The 18,324-nt window shown below is 32.5% G+C and overlaps 1 protein-coding gene and 1 long non-coding RNA gene across 3 annotated transcripts in view; both read right to left on the reverse strand.

Annotated features, from left to right (window-relative positions):
* The window catches only part of LOC139426400 (uncharacterized), a 27,976-nt gene extending 15,698 nt beyond the window's left edge, over window positions 1-12,278 (reverse strand). Inside the window, exons 1-2 of the long non-coding RNA XR_011637672.1 lie at window positions 12,130-12,278; window positions 195-332 (exon numbers count right to left, since the gene is read on the reverse strand). This is a non-coding gene — a long non-coding RNA (uncharacterized lncRNA). The remainder of the gene's footprint in view (window positions 1-194; window positions 333-12,129) is intronic.
* Window positions 1-18,324, reverse strand: part of LOC107451810 (neurogenic locus notch homolog protein 2) — a 148,304-nt gene that overhangs the window by 17,610 nt on the left and 112,370 nt on the right. The gene's annotated exons all lie outside the window — the stretch shown is intronic.

Below are 18,324 nucleotides of genomic sequence, written 5' to 3' on the forward strand. Positions count from 1 at the left end.
CCCTCATTTTGCATATTATTTATTAATGTTATTCATTTTTCGTACGTTGAACATGTCACTGATTAAATTGGTAAACCAAAACAAACTGATAAATCTTGCGTTTATTTGAATTTTAAAATATATATATATATATATATAAATATTATCAGATATCGGTACTTTAACTTGGGAAGTTTGTTGGTTAACACTCTTACCACTGCAACGCTCCTTGTCGTTTCCTATTTCTTTAAAACCCTCCAGGCATTTGCATTTAATTTCGTCAGGATTATCTTTACTGCATTTAGTTGTATTTGTATAGCACTTCAATGTGTCATCAGGGCATTCTTCATAATCTGCGTAAAAAAAAAATATGTATGTATAATCTCAAGCAAGATATTTAATGTAAATTTTATAAGCGATGCTGAGGATTGCCATTTTCCTACGCTTTTTTAAAAAAAAAAACTTCTTTTAATGGTTGCTAAGTTTATGCTTTAATGTATTCTTCGTTTTGTAAACTTGCTTTAAAATCATTTTCCTCATTATTACATGGAAATGTTTTAAAATTCATATAAGGCTCTCTCGGGTGATATCTTATTAATGTCGGCTAAGTAATCGAAAACTCTAAAAACTTTAGCTTTTAATTGTTTTCTGATCTGTTTTACAAAAAGCTCAATAGATGGCAGTTCTCAATGCTATCACAATATTTCTAAACATTGGAATTTAAGACTTATATTCTCAATACAGTATTAAAATAGGAAAGAATGAATTATTCTCAAATTAAATTTTTTTACTTTCTTAGGGAACACCAGCTGAATTGTTTAATGTTTAAAGTATAAATTGAAGATTTTCAAGTGAGTGATATTATATACTCAGATATGACCTGCTTAATGCAGAAGTGTACCCAGTCGTCAACTCTCCTTGTTTTTCTCTTATATGCCATTCAGCCAAATACAGATGAAGAAGTCGGGTGCCCGCTACCGCGGGCAGGAACTTCAGCAAAGACCAGATAAAGTCAAGTCAAGAGTGATATTATATAAATAAATAATGTTTTCTGCACAAATACGATACACATTAATAGGCTGTCCGGCTATTCTATTTTAATGATACAAATGAGTATTTAATTATATAACCAGAAATTGCAACTCAAAAAAATTCATGAAAAAAATTAATAAAAATCTAAAATTTTTGAATTGCCAACACCACTCGTTTTTTAGAAGTTAAAAGGTTGAAATCAGAGATAGTTAGTGCAACGTATTCAAACATATTATTAAAATATCTAACATTTGTTAATTCCAATAATTAATTTTTTTTTCAATTACGTATTTCCTAATACATATCCATAGCTGCCAACTTGTACAGCCGTTGAGAAGTAATTTTCGTAGTGGTAGCAACATTAGCAACGACTTATATCTTGAAGTTAAAAAATTTCAAAAAATTACCACGACGAATCAATAATTTGAAGGGAAAAAAATATTGAGAGATGAAGTATATTATTCGGATAAATATCCATTAACCAAAAATGCCAATTTTCACCGCTTGGATAAAAAACATCTTCAAGTGGTAATAAAATTCAAGTCATTTTCTGTTTAGTATTTATCGTAGTAAGAAGGTTTCAGTCCATTCCATATCAAACATTCAAAGTACTATATGAAATGCAAATTTATTGCAGTTTTCTTGGGGTAATATCATTAAAGAGTAGTCGTAGTTATACTTATTTGCATGCTTTACTATTTAATTTGCTACGAATTTATTAAAACTTTTGCATAAAGCGGAGTAGTTAGAACTCCTGTTATAGTGCAATTGAAAAATCAACATGAGGTATAAAAAGCTAAAAATTAAAATCAAGCTACTTTTCACGGAATCTGTTGTTTTTTCAATTACACGGCAGTATATATATCTTCGAAGTTACGTTTTCAGAAAATTCTCTTGTTGTTTTACTACCACCTACAATGTTTTTCAACGGCAGTACAAGTTAGCAGTTATGGGTATCATACCCATAAATAAATGTTTTTATTTTATATCACCGTTGCAAAGGCAATGATTGTTCTTAACTCCTTGGGGACGGGTGATTCATAAAAGCATTTGTACAAAATCAGAATGTAAATAAATAAAATACGGTAGCTTAAATGTAGGTGCTGCTAATTTTGACAGACTTACTTTGCTTTTACTTTAATTATTGTTAGTTTAATCAATCATATATATAATCAATGTTAGTTTAAAGTATAACTAAATAGTTTTATTTTGAAGTAAGTAATGGTGAATTAAATAAATCAAACAATTATAACTCCGCTCACAAATAAGCTGCTAAAGAAATTACTTTGATTACCAGTTTTATCTTTTTACCCTGATTGATACGGTTTTATGATGGCACGTGTTTGTGACAGTGGGCGCGAAAGGGTTAAAGCTTCTAACTAAGTATTATTTTAAAATATATATTATTAATTTGCTCATTTTTGAGGAAAGATATAGATATAAGGGAAGATGTTAATATAACGTAAGATAAATTATACAGATTTGACTGCAAATTTAAGCATAATTTATAATGAACGTATGTTAGGAATACCTGCATCAAAAAAGTATCATCATAATTGCATTTTTTTTTCTGTCAGAACGTCTAACAAGACAATTGTTCAGACAGTAACCTAGTCCTAGTGTTTTGATTTTATTGGGCACCTGGGCCGCGAAGCGGCCCCTATCCCATTCATCTGGAATTTTAGAACAGTTTTGGTTGAGCAATGAGGTAAGCAGGCAATGGAGTTGCTTTTATGAATGTTTCAAGCTCTTTGCTTATTACACAAATGTTATTACATTATGAAATTGAGCAGCTTGCTCTAAACTGTGTTTGTTTGATTTTGGAGTTGTTCAGAATTGTATCAGCATGAGTAAACGTTATTTTCAGAAAGGTTGATGAAATTATTTGTTTTGATAGTTATGATATGAGGCGTCGGAGGTGAAATGTGCAGCTATTGGTCTGTAGTTTTTATCTTTGATATAATTTTCAAATTTAAAGATTTCATTAAAATTTGCTGTTTTACATTCTATGGCTTTATCGAAAAAATCTGCGTTTAGCTTGTATATATGCTGTGATAGAGTTGGTATTTTGAGGTCTGCATGTATATTGGTATTCCGGATGAACCATCTTGCACAGGTTATTTTTCTAAGGATCTTGTTTTGGCATTGGTTTAATTTCTTCAGTAGATGTTGAGGTATCGTTGTCCAGGCAGGTGAGGCATAGGTAAGTATTGGGCGGATCATTGCTGTATATAGTAGCTTCTTTAGTTTAAGTGACATATTCTGATTATATATTAATGGTTGTATGGCTATTATTGCTGCATTTGCTTTATCTATTGTGCTTTTGATGTGATCATTCCAGGTGAGTTTGCTATTGATTATAAGGCCAAGATAATTTGCTTTTTTAACTATTGGTATTGGTATGTTGAACATTTTTGGTTGAAGTTGTGGAAGTATTTTAATTCTTCTTTTTTGTATAATTAATATTTGTGATTTTCCAGCATTTACTGCAGTTTTCCATTTTAAGCACCAGTCTTCTATTTCGTCTATATGGTCTTGTAGTTTTTGAAGAGCATGATTTGGGTTTCTGGATTTAATAATAATACCGGTATCGTCTGCGTAATAGGCTGTTATGCTGTTATAATCGGCTTTGTTTATAGGAAAATCATAAGTGTATAATATGTATAATATCGGTCCCAGAATGCTGCCCTGTGGTACTCCGGCTGTGATGTTTCTCTTTGTGGATTTTTTGTTTTTGATGGTGATTTGAAATGTTCTATTAGAAAGATAGCAGGATAGGAGTTTGATTATGCCGGGTGGAAAATTCAGCTGTATGAGTTTATATATTGTACCAGTGTGCCATACTTTATCAAATGCTTTGGATATGTCGATCATCAGGAAGGCTATTGTTTCTTTATTTATGATTGCTCTGCCAGTATAGTCTATTATTCGGAGTAACTGTTTGGTGGTATCTAGTTTTTGTCGGAATCCATACTGTTCGTCGGGGAGGGCTGTAAGAAGTGGTTTTATTCTATTGTAGATGATTTTTTCGTATATTTTTCCAAGTATGTTAAGTAGACTGATTGGGCGATAACTCTCAGGGCAGCTTGGGTTCTTATTTTTCTTGAGAAATAGAATGACTGATGCGTTTTTCCAGATTTGTGGGTAGTAATTATGAGCAAGGCAGACATTAAAAATATGCGTGATTTTGCAGATGTAGTTGTTTGGTAATAGTTTTATCATCTTATTCTTTATCCCGTCCTCACCTGGAGCTTTATTGTTTTTCAGTTTTTGTATGATGCAGCTAACTTCTTGATTATTGGTTGAATTTATTGTTTCTGGGATGAGGTGTTCAGTTTGAAAATTATTAACTTCTTCTGTGATGATATTGTGATGATTTTGGTCAGAGTTGATATTTGGTGAAAATTGATTTTGAAGTGAATCTGCGAATATTTCGATTTTTTCTGATATTGTGTAAGCTGCGCCTGTTGGTCCATTTATTGGTCTGTCTATTTGAGGAGTTGTTTTCAGTTTCTTGGCCATTTTCCATATAGAGTTGTTGGTAGTGCAGAGGGAGGCGATTTTTGCCTGCCACAGTTGTTTTTTATATTTTTTACTGTGTTTTTTAATCTGGTTATTGAGTTGTTTTATTGCGTCCAGGTGTGCTGGGTCGTAAGTTCTTTGGTACCATTTCCTGTGCGAGTTCCTTAATCTTATTATATTCTTTATTTCAGGTGGTAATCTGTAATGATGGGCAATATACTTGGTTTCTGTGGAAGCGTTTTTAAAAGCATCTGTTATTTCATTCTGGATTTGCTGTATATAGTTTTCTATTGCAGTTTCGTTTTCCAAGGATGGTAGGTCTGTTCCATTGATTGTAAGAGTATTTTGAAAATGGTTCCAGTCAGTTTTATAATTTGGTTTCTCAGATTGTTCTATGGTTTCCCCAACGAGCAGTTGAACTGGCAGATGATCTGATGACAAATGGTTATGAGCGCAGGCGAGCATAGGAACATGCATGTTTGTTATTGCGAAGTCTAGTATGTCCGGACTATGGTTAATCCGATTTGGAATGTAAGTTGGAGTTGTTGGTGCTACTACTGTTAATTGATATTTGCTTATAAGATCTTTCAATTTTGAACCACTGTGATTGAAGTTGTTGCAGCCCCATATTGGATGTTTGGAATTAAAGTCACCTGCTACTATTGTATCTAGGGTGGCTGGAAATAGGAGGTTCATATCATTATCTGTTAATTTATTTTTTGGAGAATTATAAATTCCTGTGATTTTGATGTTCTTGTTTCTGTAGCTTAATAAAATAGAAATTTGCTCATATCCATTATCATCTTTTGAGTTATATTCTGTTGTTAATAAGTTGGTTTTTGCTAGAAGTGCTACGCCGCCCCCTCTGTACCTTCTATCACATCTGTAGATTGTATAGTTGGCTATTTTAAGATTTTGGGTTGCATTTAGATGAGTTTCTGTTATTATGAATATATCAGGATTGTGTTCTATTATAAAGTTTTTTAGTTCATGCTGTTTTTCGATTATACCATTAGCGTTCCAAAAATAAATATTGATGGTTGGTTTCAGTGTTGATCTTAGTATTCTGAATCTATTGCTTCTTGTTCTTCTGAGTAAACTGCTTTTTGGATTTTCTTGAACATGTTAAAGCTTTCGTTGCTTTGTAAAAAGTTCACAAAGAGCTTGAGCTCTGATAGTAGTGATTTTGCTTCCTTGATGATGGTTATGTCTGTTTGTAGATTATTGCTGGTATTTGGTTGATATGCTGATTTTACGATTTTTGCATAGCTGTTTGTGCTGCCAGGAGTAATTCTGTTGTTTTGATTGTTGAAGCTGTTGATCTTGAGAGTCGGATATTTTGGGCACTGTTTGTAGTTGGCCGGATGTGGTCCACCACAGTTGGCACATGTAGCTGGAGTATCTTTGGTTTTCTGACAGAGATGAGTTAGGTGCTCCTGACCGCACTTCAAACATTTAGGTGTATGTCTGCAGCTGGCCTGGACGTGGTTATATTGTTGACATCTATGACACTGTGTGAGTCCTCGGCGCCCTTTGTAACTCGTTACTGAGACAACAAGATCCATGAATCGGGTTAGGTAGAAGATATCTTTATTTTGTTCCGTTTTGTCTAATGTGATAATATGTAGAGGTAATTTTGTCCTGCCTTGCTCAGTAAATTTTGTCATCTGCGTAACTTTTTTCGGAGTGAATCCATATAATATGAGGTTTTGTTTCACTTGTTCTTCTGTAATTTCTACCGGAATACTTTTAATGACAACTCTGATTGGCTTTTCTTCATTTAATTGGAAAGTATGGTATTTTATCTGTAAGTCATCTAGTATATCTATGGCACGACGTCTCATATCAATTTCGAAAAAATGTAATTTTAAATATTCTCCTGTGTGTTTACCTTCAAAACTGGTTATTTGCTGGTCTTGAAGCTTCTTCTTTAGGTTTAGCCATTGTACGCTGTTATCTTTTATTATTATCGGTGGAATCCTGGGTTTGCTTGCTCTCTGGTATTGAAAATCTGTTGTTTCTTCCATTGCTTCTTCAATGACGTCATTAGGCTGGTTCAGTTGGTTTCTCCTAGGTTCGGATGTAGCGGGCGGTTCCCCATGCTGGCATTCCTTAGAGGTGGTCGCTATTGATGTCTGCCGTATGGTGGCTCCATCTTGAGCTGCTGTGGTGTTGGCTTGTTGTTTTTGAATTGGAATAAAATTTTTTGCATTGGGAAATTTTTTGTTGGTGGGTTCATCTTCCTCCGAACTGGTTGATCTGGTTCTTTTTGTAACTGCTTGTTGTTTTCCTTCGTCACTGATTGTTTTTTGTTGGTTGTTATTCGTATTGGCTTTTGTTGATGATTTCCTTCGATTTTTGTTTTTCTTTACTGGAGTGGCTATGGATATCATGGGATTGCTTGGGATTATTATTTCTGACTCTGCATTCAGTTTGTTGATTTTTTGTAGATGTCTATTTTCTTTTTTTAATTCATCATTTTCAGCTTGGATCTTATCCATACTTTCTTGCAGTGTGGTCATCTTAGTTTCAAAAACTGTTTTGATGTCATTTATTTGCTGAGATAGAGTTTTGTTGAGTTCGGTTTGTTGTTGAAGTTGTTGCTTTAGTATATCCATAGTGTCCATTACCCAGCTGGGAACAGCACTTTCACTGATTTGAATTGTATTAGACATTATAGTGTTATTGTAAGCACAGAAATAATTATAAAGTTTATAAAATAAATTTATCTGCACTTACTTGGAATAAATGCAGCTACCGCTGCTCGAAAATTATAACCTGTAAATAAAATTGTAGTTCGGCATACACTTTATGCTGACAAGAAAACAAAATTGTCTTAGTGCAACTCGCACTATGAAGCTCTGTTTGGTGCCGTGACCATAAAAGTTTCAGAATGCACAAATGTTTGCAAATAAACACAAATAATCAGCTTTTGTAGTCATAATTCACACTATTAATTTATTTCAAGTTTTCGTGAGACGCCCACTATAATTGATGACGTAAGCACTATTGAAACTGAAATTTGCAATCCAAATCGTAAACACAAATTGTAGAAGTTAGCGTGATACGCCCCAATGGTAGTAGTAAACAAATAAGTCTGTTTTCAAATAGGGATCACATTTTGTGGCACAAAACTTTGTCACTGCAATATCTGGACACAACAGTCGTTGTTGTAGATCAAATATAACTTTACCAATTCCCTAAGAAAGAAATCATCGGCTTTCCAGAATCTCGCATCAAAACATCAAGACGATTATCTCGACTTCCTGATCGTTCAACGGTCGTATCGACATGAATTTTTGGTCATTTGACATCATTTCAATCACATCGAGATCACATCGTTCAGACAGTAACATATGCCTCTATAGTTTATAATTCTGATCTTAACAATATTATTAGTGGTTTTCATTGTGTTGCAGTTTTTCTTGCATTGTGTTGTTTGGTTGCTTGTTTACATTGTGTAGTGTTTCTTACATTGCACATTGTATTGTAGTTTTTCTTGGTTAGTGCCGCCTTCTGATTACGAATTTTGTATGGAATTTTTAAATTTTGGACGCCTCTTTTTAAGTAGACGATAGATGCACACTGAAGATAATTCCAGCGGCGTTATATTTTATGCTGCAATAATTTTTCTCACTCGAATATAATCGAGAATTGAAAATAACAATGTGAAAGCTAAGAAAAAAAATCGTTCTATTGATATTTATCATTTACATAGGATTGTAAGCTATAACACTTATTTATTCAAGAATGAAATATACAGAGATGCCAACGGACAGCAAATATATATTTTAAAGTGGTAGTTTATCAATTGTGATTCTTGATTTAATAAATTCAATTTAGTAGATTTTTACCCACCACTATTTATAAATAATTTATATGCTTATATTATTCACCACTTCGTAGTGTTTATGTCATGCTATACCTCTTGCAAAGCAAGCAAAAACAGCCTTTATAGCCTTACATACCTGCCAACTTTTAATCCCTTCCATTATCATTTTTCCCAGTGGTATTAAAATGGAATTAAAACTTACATTTTATGCAAACAAATACGATGTATATGAGCAAACTTAAGTTGACAACCATGATAGTAACGCATATTAATATATGTGCTTAATTTTTGTAAGAATAGTGGTGATCAAAATCATTTAAAAATTAAGTTTATAAAAGAAAAAATAGTATATATTTACTACCACTTTAAATATGAAAACGAAATCTTCCGGAAGAGTTGTCAGGTATGGCCTTATATAACTCATATAGCCTTTTTCCATGGAGCAAAAGTGCAGTACATCGAAATTGCCCACCAAATGAAAAGACAATGTTCTAAAATGTGTTTTTTTACATCAAAAACAAATTTTTTTTGGACGATTTTTTTTTAGACGATTTTATTTCAAATGCTCATATATGTTCTTTCTTTATAACTTTCATACCTTACTTTTATTTTAGGTGGACAAATAATTATATGTATGGTAACTCAACTAACTTATTTATTTAAAAAATAGCTTTAATAAAATGTAATTTTTCAAACTTGAGCTTTAAACTTTAGCTTTAAACTCATTAGTTATTTTAAAATGTTTCACATCACAATGATTTGTTAACTCTAAAATCAGTGATTTCTCTTAATAAGAAGCCAGACTGATTTAAAGCATGATTTTTCAAGCAGAAAAATTAAATAGTTGATTTAAATCCTAGTCTTAATCGGGAATGGCATCCACGAATCTTTATACAAAGAAGTAAAAATCTAATACCTACCAGCAGACACAATTACTAAATCAATCGCTTTCACTTTTGACCCACCCCATCAAAACGTGAAGAAATGCGTGCCTAAAAGTTTCACATATCCTGAGAATTTCTACAAAATCAAATATGTCAAGTAGCCAGCCTTGCCTAATTCGCTTTTATTTAATAAAAAATCTGCTGACAGTTAATAAAGCTTAGAATTTAGTCTTTATTTTTATTATTTAGTCTTTATTATTATTTAGTTTTTATCTTTTTTTAAAATAATGTCTTGACTCGAAAACTAATGACCCAAAATATGAAAAAACTTCTTTTTAAATCATTTATAATTTGGTTAATGATGATTAATACTTCAAACTTCAGTAAGAAATATGCATTTTATAATTTTTATGCGTTTTCTTACACTAAGAAATGGTGCCAATTTCATACAAACGCACTTCAAGAAAGTTGAAGTAATTAAGGAATGGAAACCTAAATTAAAAGTGGTAAAAAAATTAACATGGACTTTAAAATTTGGTGTTAAGTATACTTACCACGGCCTTAGAAATGGTTAATCAAAACATCAACAATAATTAACCTTATGTGCTAATACATATAAAAGTGTTTTTCTTTCTTCAAAGAAAGTTGTTGAAGGTGCTAGGGTATCTTTAAGCTCATTACTTTTTTTCAGATAGTTTTGGCTTGCTCACCAATGCATTGTATATTTGTAGTTCCTTTTTTGCCTTCATCTTTCAATTTAAGGCCCTCTTTGCAGTCACAGTAGTATTTATTTCCTCTCGGAATGCAGTTTTGATTGTCCCCAATACATTCGGTATCAACACTCATACTCATACTCATATGTGGTAGTTATCTTAGCATCAGCCCCGTGAGGGGCTCTTAACTAATTCATTTGAGTGGGAATGTATAATAAATCGCCGAAGCGCAATTGAATGATGAAAGTTGGGGTTCAGTTACATGCACTGAGAGAAAATTAAAGTAGCGAGATTAAACAAACAAATTTAAGAGAGAGATGTGGTTTTTGTGGCAGACTGCCTCGTCTCCCCCCGAGCTTCGCAGGTTCACAGTAGCCACATAGCCTCAGATAAATAGTAAAAAATACATGATTATAAATGCGCAAAAATATATACAAGGATTTACAACTATTTATAAAATTTACAATATCCCATCGGATAGAAAAAAGGCGGTTGCCGGGCTATATTTTATACTGTCTTTGATGAGCTCGAAATAGTTTTCAAAGTTTTTTAATTCTTAAAGTAGCTTGTTTTCGAGTTTTAAAGTAGTTGCACGTATCACAAGTGAGTGCATCTCTGAAGAAACTTGGTCATAGTTCAGCTATGTGGTCAGATATTTTGTTGATTTTTAAATCTCGTCTTAGATCTTTCATTCTCATTGATCTGGGGGCTTCAGTGATGTATCTGAGAAATTTATTTTGAGTACTCTCCAGTTTCTTTTTTTGAGATTCTTCTTTTTAGAAAATTTGCAATAAAAATTGCAAATTTTGCAAAATTTTTCCAAATTAGATGATTTGTGATTTCAACTAATTATTTATACGCAGTTTTATTCACTGAAACTATGTAAGCTAGAAGGCTAGAGTAACTATCTCAAATATTGAAATTTGGTCACAAACGATTTTTATTTCTACGTAACTGCGGATTTTGATGTTAGGGCTATTTTTATTTTCAGCTAGAGGATGCTAGATGGGATGGGAGCAACTTAACCTAACTGCTATTAATACACATTATGAACTCGTAACAGTTAGAAAAATGGTTACCGTTAAAGCAGTTAAAAACTAATATAATACAGACATAACATACTGATGGAAGAGTTAATATTAAAAAAATATTCTGATATCCACATTGGCACTAAGTCATTTTCCCTGATTAATAAATAATTCTGATTCACTTACCTGCTTTATCCATCAAGATCTTCATTTATAGTCTCTTTAAGTTTTAAAATATATCGCTCATTTTTTATGCCTTGCAGAAAAAATTAGTCCATTGCTGATATTAGACGCAGATGAAAAGTCCAATATCGAAATATAATTATGAAAAGTAAGTCAACTAAGGCGATAATACATATAGCTAAAATCAACTTGCTTCTTATTGCCCAAACAACTAAAGTGATCACGTAATTTGATGGAAATTAATCTTTAACTTCATTAAGCAAGAAAACTGAAGTCAAGCTTAATAGAAATGGATTGAATTTTATCTACTTGCTCCTAATGTTATAAACACAAAAATATTTATTACACTATTTTTTTCAGGGATTTCTAATCTAAATTACCGTAATTCGGCATTAATTGTTCTTAAATGAAGTCAAAAATATATTCATCCTCTTTTAGGAAAAGTATTCTAAATTATAATTTTCCAAAATGTAGTGAATGATACTATTTGATATTTTCATATTGTTTGGGGAAAAAACAAAAGTAAACAAGAAAAACTTAGACACCAATTAGCCCAGTAGCAAGAAACAACTACAGCAAAATGTAAAGTCCACACATAAAATATATTTTTAAATTTTTAACTTTAAAATATAAATTATATATTTTGTTTCGTAATTCAGTGATGATATTTTCATATTCAGAGCAAAAAGAAAAAAAATACTTATTTATTTAACTTAAGGTATAAAAAATTCCACAGAAATTTTTTTCCCCCTCATTTTGCTTATATATTTAAGTATTTTTCATTTTACCTCACGTTGTAAATCTCACTTTTCAGGATTTCTAAAGATCACAAATTAATTTAATAAAACTAAACGAGCCAATAATTTCCACGTTTTTCTTTCATTTTTAAAAAACATGTATTTTGTATTTTAACTTAGCTTAAAGTAAATGGAGAAGTCAATTGATTACACTCTTACCAATGCAACGGTCCGGGACAACATTTCCATCTCCATCTTTTACTTGTATGAAACCCTCTAGACATTCACATTTAGGAGGCTCTGATTCTTTTATTGTGCATTTAGTTGTATCTTTATTGCACTTCAACGTGTCATCGGGGCATTTTTCATATTCTGTGAAAGAAAAAAAAGAGAAATATATTTACGTATTATGAAGCAAGATATTTAAATTAAATTTTATATGAAATGCTCTGGGCTGCAGATTACAGATTACACTTACACTTTTGGGGAAAATTTCTTCTAGTGGTTGCTAAATTTTAGCTTTAATTTATGATTTTTCGTTCAGTAAATTTTATTTAAAGTTATTTTCTCCACTACTAGTTCAAAAAAGAAAGAAAGAATCAACACTAGTTCATTTCCAAAATTTATAGCATACCATGAACGAAGTTATAGTATCTATAATATGAACTAGTTCATATTAAAACGCCACTGTGTTCCATACCTTTATGGTTATGCTTCTAAAATGTTAGCAAATTTATCTAAAATTATAAAATTTGTAGACTTTAATTGTCTACTACTCTATTTTGCAAAAAGTGTAGTAGTTAGCAGCCCTGAATGCCTTACGCACGAGAGAATTATTGAAAAAGCGAATGGTGCCTATTGGGCCCTCAACTCCATATTAAACTCGAAGTCATCTTTAGACTTAAAATGCAAGCGCACTGTCTATCTAATGGCAATTAGGCCAATTCTAACTTATGCCTGCCTCGCCATTAACACTCTAAGTGATCACTTAAAAAATAAACTCTCTATGGCAGAAGGGAAGATTATAAGAAGACTCGTCGGCGCCCCTAAATGCATTAGCAATAATAGTATAAAAAGGGATCTTAAAATTGATGACATCAACGTCTATATGAAAAATTTAAACCAAAATTTCTACGATGAAACAAAAACCTGTACCACCAGCAATTTTAACTCACTCCTAGATGTTGAATTAATTGACGACAACACTAAATTTAGCCCAATCACTGCCTTTTTCCTTAGGGATATGACGTTGCCCTAGCACACGAAATACACTCTCGATTTTTGGTGCTAAGCACCACCTCTTCCCTCCATCTCCACTCCACCTCACTACTCCTCATCATCGAATTACTACTACAGATGAATCGGTTAATGCCGCATCGCGGCAGCGCACCGAGATTTATATTATTTCTACCATTTCTACCTTCTACGCACGAGAGATCTTTCAGTTGCGCTTCGGCGATTTATTATTTATTTCCACTCAGATGAATTAGTTAGAGCCCCTAGCGGGGCTGATGCTAAGATAACCATCACATATGAGTATGAGTACGCACGAGAGCATTTTTGAACATAGGTTCTTTGCACTTACATTTTCATTGTAGTATTAAAAATGAAATTGGAAAATTAGACCAGATTTAATATTTTCTTATTACCCTTTCTCTCTTATCACCCTTATTTTCTTAGGCTCATTAGTTAGATTGTTTACATTGAACATTTCAATGCGAGTGATATTATACAAATAAATAATGTTTTCAGTACAGATATGATGCACATTAATCGACTTTCTGGCAATACTGTTTTAATGTAATAAATCAGTATTTAATACTATAACCGGTATTTACAACTCATAAAAATTCATGAAGAAAAAAGAAAAACTTATAATATGAAATTGCCAACGCCACTCGTTTGATAGTTTTTTTTTTTGTTGTTTTAATTATCTCTCAATGCATTTAGGGTTGCATTGAGAGATAATTAAAACAACAAATGCAAACGTATAATTAAAAACAACATTAACATATTATTATACATATTTGTTAAGCCTAACTGATGTAACATATATCTAACATATGTTAACCCTTTCGCGCCGACTGTCACAAATATGTGACAGCATAAAACTGTATCAATCAGGGCAAAAATATAATACTGGTAATCAAAGTATTTCTTTAGCAGATTATTTGTGGGCGGAGTTATAATTGTTTGATTTATTTCATTCACCATTACTTTGTTCAAAATAAAACTATTTAGTTATACTTTGAATTAACATTGATTATATATATGATTAAACTAACAATAATGAAAGTAAAAGCAAAGTAAGTCTGTCAAATTACCAACGACTGCATTTAAGTTACCGTTTTTTATTTAATTACAACTTGATTTTTATTTGCACGAATGCTTTTCTGAATCACCCGTCCCCAAGGGGCTAAGCCTGATAATTTAAATTTTTCTCAACTGCATATTAAATATGCAGTTGAAAAAAATTCGGAAATATCATTTCCGAATGCATATCCATAGCTACCAACTTGTACTGCCGTTGAGAAATAATTTACTTTGGGGCAGCAACATTAGCGTTTTGGAGACTTAAATCATGAAAATTAAAGTTTAAAAAAAATTGGTGTAGGAAAAAATTCTAAAGATCCTGTGACCCGAATTATGAAATAAAGATGCTTGAACTAAATAAAATCATTCACACAAAGGACTAGAAAGTATAAAAAATTACAGTGGAATGACAAGATCAAAAATCTAACAACTGAAAACAATTCAATCTGGAAAATGGCAAAGGCCCTCAGAACTGACCAAGTAATTAGCAAACCAATTAAGACCGATAATGGTTTTGCATGTACTAACACTGGCAAGGCAGAAGCCTTTGCCACACATATGGCTAAACAATTCTCCCTTAATGATGATTATGATATCGGCACACATATTATTGTCAATACCACTGTCTCGGTCTTCCTAGTCTCTAACTCACAACTCACCCCTATTGAGCCCACCTATAATTATGAAGTACAAAATATTATCAAGAAACTAAAATCAACGAAGGCACCAGGCGCTGACAATATTAAGAACAAAAAGGTCAAACTTTTACCAAATACTTACATCTCTAACTTAACAGAGATTTACAATGCATGTCTGCAATTAAATTATTTTCCTACAAACTGGAAGAATGCAACCATTATTCTGATTCCCAAAGCAAATAAAAACCTAACCTTACCCGAGAGCTTTAGACCAATCAGCCTGCTGTGTATTTTTGGTAAAATTCTAGAACGTATACTGTATAACAGAATAAAACCTTTTCTAGGCGGTCTGCCTAAAGAGCAGTACGGTTTCAGAAAAAAATTCGATACCATCAAACAACTCCTTTGAATCATTGATTTCATTGGTAAGGGCCTGCACAACAAACAGACAACTGCATTTCGCATGCTCGATATCAGCAAAGCATTCGATCGTGTTTGGCATGCTGGTATCGTGCACAAGCTAATTAACATAAACTTTCACTATGGCATTGTAAAAATAATATATAACTACTTATCAAACCGTACCTTTAATATTAATCTTTCAGCAACCTTTCTGAAAATAACGTTTACTCATGCTGATACAATTCTGAACAACTCCAAAATCAAACAAACACAGTTTAGAGCAAGCTGCTCAATTTATTTTTGATTCCTTTTTAGTTATTCAAGCAAAGAGCTTGAAGCATTCATAAAAACAACTCCATTACCTGCTTACCTCAATGCTCAACCAAAACTGTTCAAAAATTCCAGATGAATGGGATAGGGGCCGCTTCGCGGCCCAGGTGCCCAGTAAAATCTAAACACTAGGACTAGGACTAATATAATCTAAATAGTGTTGTTTCATCCGGGAGAAAAATAAATGCGGGTGTTCCCCAAGGGAGCATTCTGGGACCGATACTTTTCATTTTTTATACCCACGATTTCCCCTCTTTCGCGACGACCATAACAGTATCACGGCGTTGTACGCTGGCGATACTGGAATCTTGCATAAATCTCTCAAACCAGATAATGCACTGCAAAAACTACAGAACAAGTTATATGATGTTGAAGACTGGTGCCTAAATTGGAAGTTCAAACTAAATGCTAGTATCACAAACTAAATCACAACTATTAATAATACAAAAGAATAGAAAGTCCTACTCTAATAAATATCAACTAGTTCTCTTCAACAACACCATACCCATTGTTGATAAAGCTTTATATTTAGGCTTAACCATTAATAAAAATCTCACCTGAACTGATCATATAAATAACAATTAAAATAAAGTATACGTACCAACCAACAAACTTCAAACACTTTTCCATAACCGATACCTTAGTTTAAAACTGAAAAAACTCCTGTATACCTTGATGATACGTCCTATCATGACGCACGCCTCACTGCCTGGTGTAACTCTTCCGAAAAAGACCTCAAAAAACTTATCGTACTCCTAAACAGCATCTTGAGAAAGCTTACGGGAGCCAGATGGTTTATCCGCAACAACGCTATTCATAGAGATCTTAGCATTGACCGCTTTGACCATCATTTCAGCAAATTAAACAGAAACTTCTTTATTAAACCGCCACCTGCGATAACTCAAATTTTAATGATATTTTCGACTGCATAAATCTCAAGGAGGATGCAGAAATTCGACGCATTGCACACTTCTGATATCATACTAACATTTAACAACACAAACACTCACTGAGTTATCCATCACCTCCTACATCAAGAAGCCTCCACACGGTCTTTTATAAGTAGTCCGCGCAGACTGTTTAAAAAGTGAACCAGTTGTGCGCATGAACCCAAAACCTTTTATAAAAGTACTAAACTAACTAATCATATTTTACAGAGTGCCTATCCCCTAGGGGATATCTGCTCTTTCATCGCATTGAAATAAATAATGGGTGGGGCGGAAAAAGGGGGGTGCCTAGTCACTAATGACAGTATATTAAAATAAAGAAAACAGTATATAATCTGGGTTAAGTACGTAGGTATATCGCAATTGAACATATTATAAGTACAAGTGAAAATTAATAAATGAAACAAGTGAAAAATTATTTACAAAATGAAAAATTATTTACAAAATGAAAAATTATTTACAAAATATTATAAAAGTAATTGACAGAAATTTATCTTATATATTTGAGAATTAAATCTGTAGTGGTTGACAAGTGAGTAAGGCAAGCCAGTAATATTCATAAATAAAATAAATTTTTAGTCATATATTTGCTACCACTTTCTTATTTTAACTATATTCTGTATTAAATAACTCGTTCGGTAAGTGGATATCCTTCTTAGTGGTTTGATCGGACTACCTATAAAAACCGTGTGGAGGCTTATCCCTGTAACTTAAGTGGTAAATACCAGGACGGCCTTACATACGCATCTACACACATCTTCACATTCCTTTAACTTGCCCCCTTTTTGAATGTATTTCCAAACTATAAATATTTATTAGGGTTTATTTTCCCATTGTACTTTAATTTTACCTTCTTTTATGTACTTTTTTATTACTTGTAATTTTGTTATTGCCTAATAATGGCAAAGTGCCATTTTTCTTCTCACAATAACTCCATTTTGCTCCCAAAACTTTAATTTTGTCATGTATGTTTCTTAGTTTAATTTCAGGATGAATTGGAAAAGGACCGCAAGGCCTCAGACACCCAGTTTCACTACAACGAACGAACTTTTAATATAGAATTTGGTTTCATGAGCTCAAACTGTTCACTTTTTAAATAGTCTACGCAGACTACTTATAAGAAACCGTGTGGAGGCTAAACTGGCCACACTGTGCACACTTGAGATAATTCAAGCGGCGTTGTAATTCATAAATCTAATGATGGAAACTATTTTAATCCGGACGTGGCTGAAATTTTTGAGCAAAATGCATCTCTAAATTAGACCGTGTAAAACATTCAGCAGTTGTCCTTTCAAAATTTAACACAAAAATAATTTTTTTGATTGTTTGTTTAAAATAGTTTTAAATTTTTTTTCCAACTTATTTTGAAAAAACATTTACATTTTGTCAAAACACAAATTAACTTACTAGGCCAACGCCTCCTACAACTGAAAGCCTCCACTCAGTTTTTTATAGGTAGTCCGATCAGACCATTAAGAAGGAAGAAAAAATAAGGAAAAAATGCGCAATGATAGCATTTTAAAGTACGATAACTTTCGAATAAATTGGAATTGTGAAAACAAGCTCTTGGAAATAAATTTCATAAACAAATATGGTTCTTTCAGGAAGTCAAATTTCAAGTTAAGTGTTTCATTTCTGTGACTTGCAGTGTTGCCCGTATGATGTTTTTTACTGCAAACTTAATAGTAAATAATTTTTAATCTAATTATCGAATGTAAAATTTTTCTAATGCATCGTACTCTTTGTACATTTTCTACACACCATCGTAATTTCAAGCTTTTAAG

The sequence above is a fragment of the Parasteatoda tepidariorum genome, chromosome 9, assembly GCF_043381705.1.
Source record: "Parasteatoda tepidariorum isolate YZ-2023 chromosome 9, CAS_Ptep_4.0, whole genome shotgun sequence".
NCBI classification, from domain to species: domain Eukaryota; kingdom Metazoa; phylum Arthropoda; class Arachnida; order Araneae; family Theridiidae; genus Parasteatoda; species Parasteatoda tepidariorum.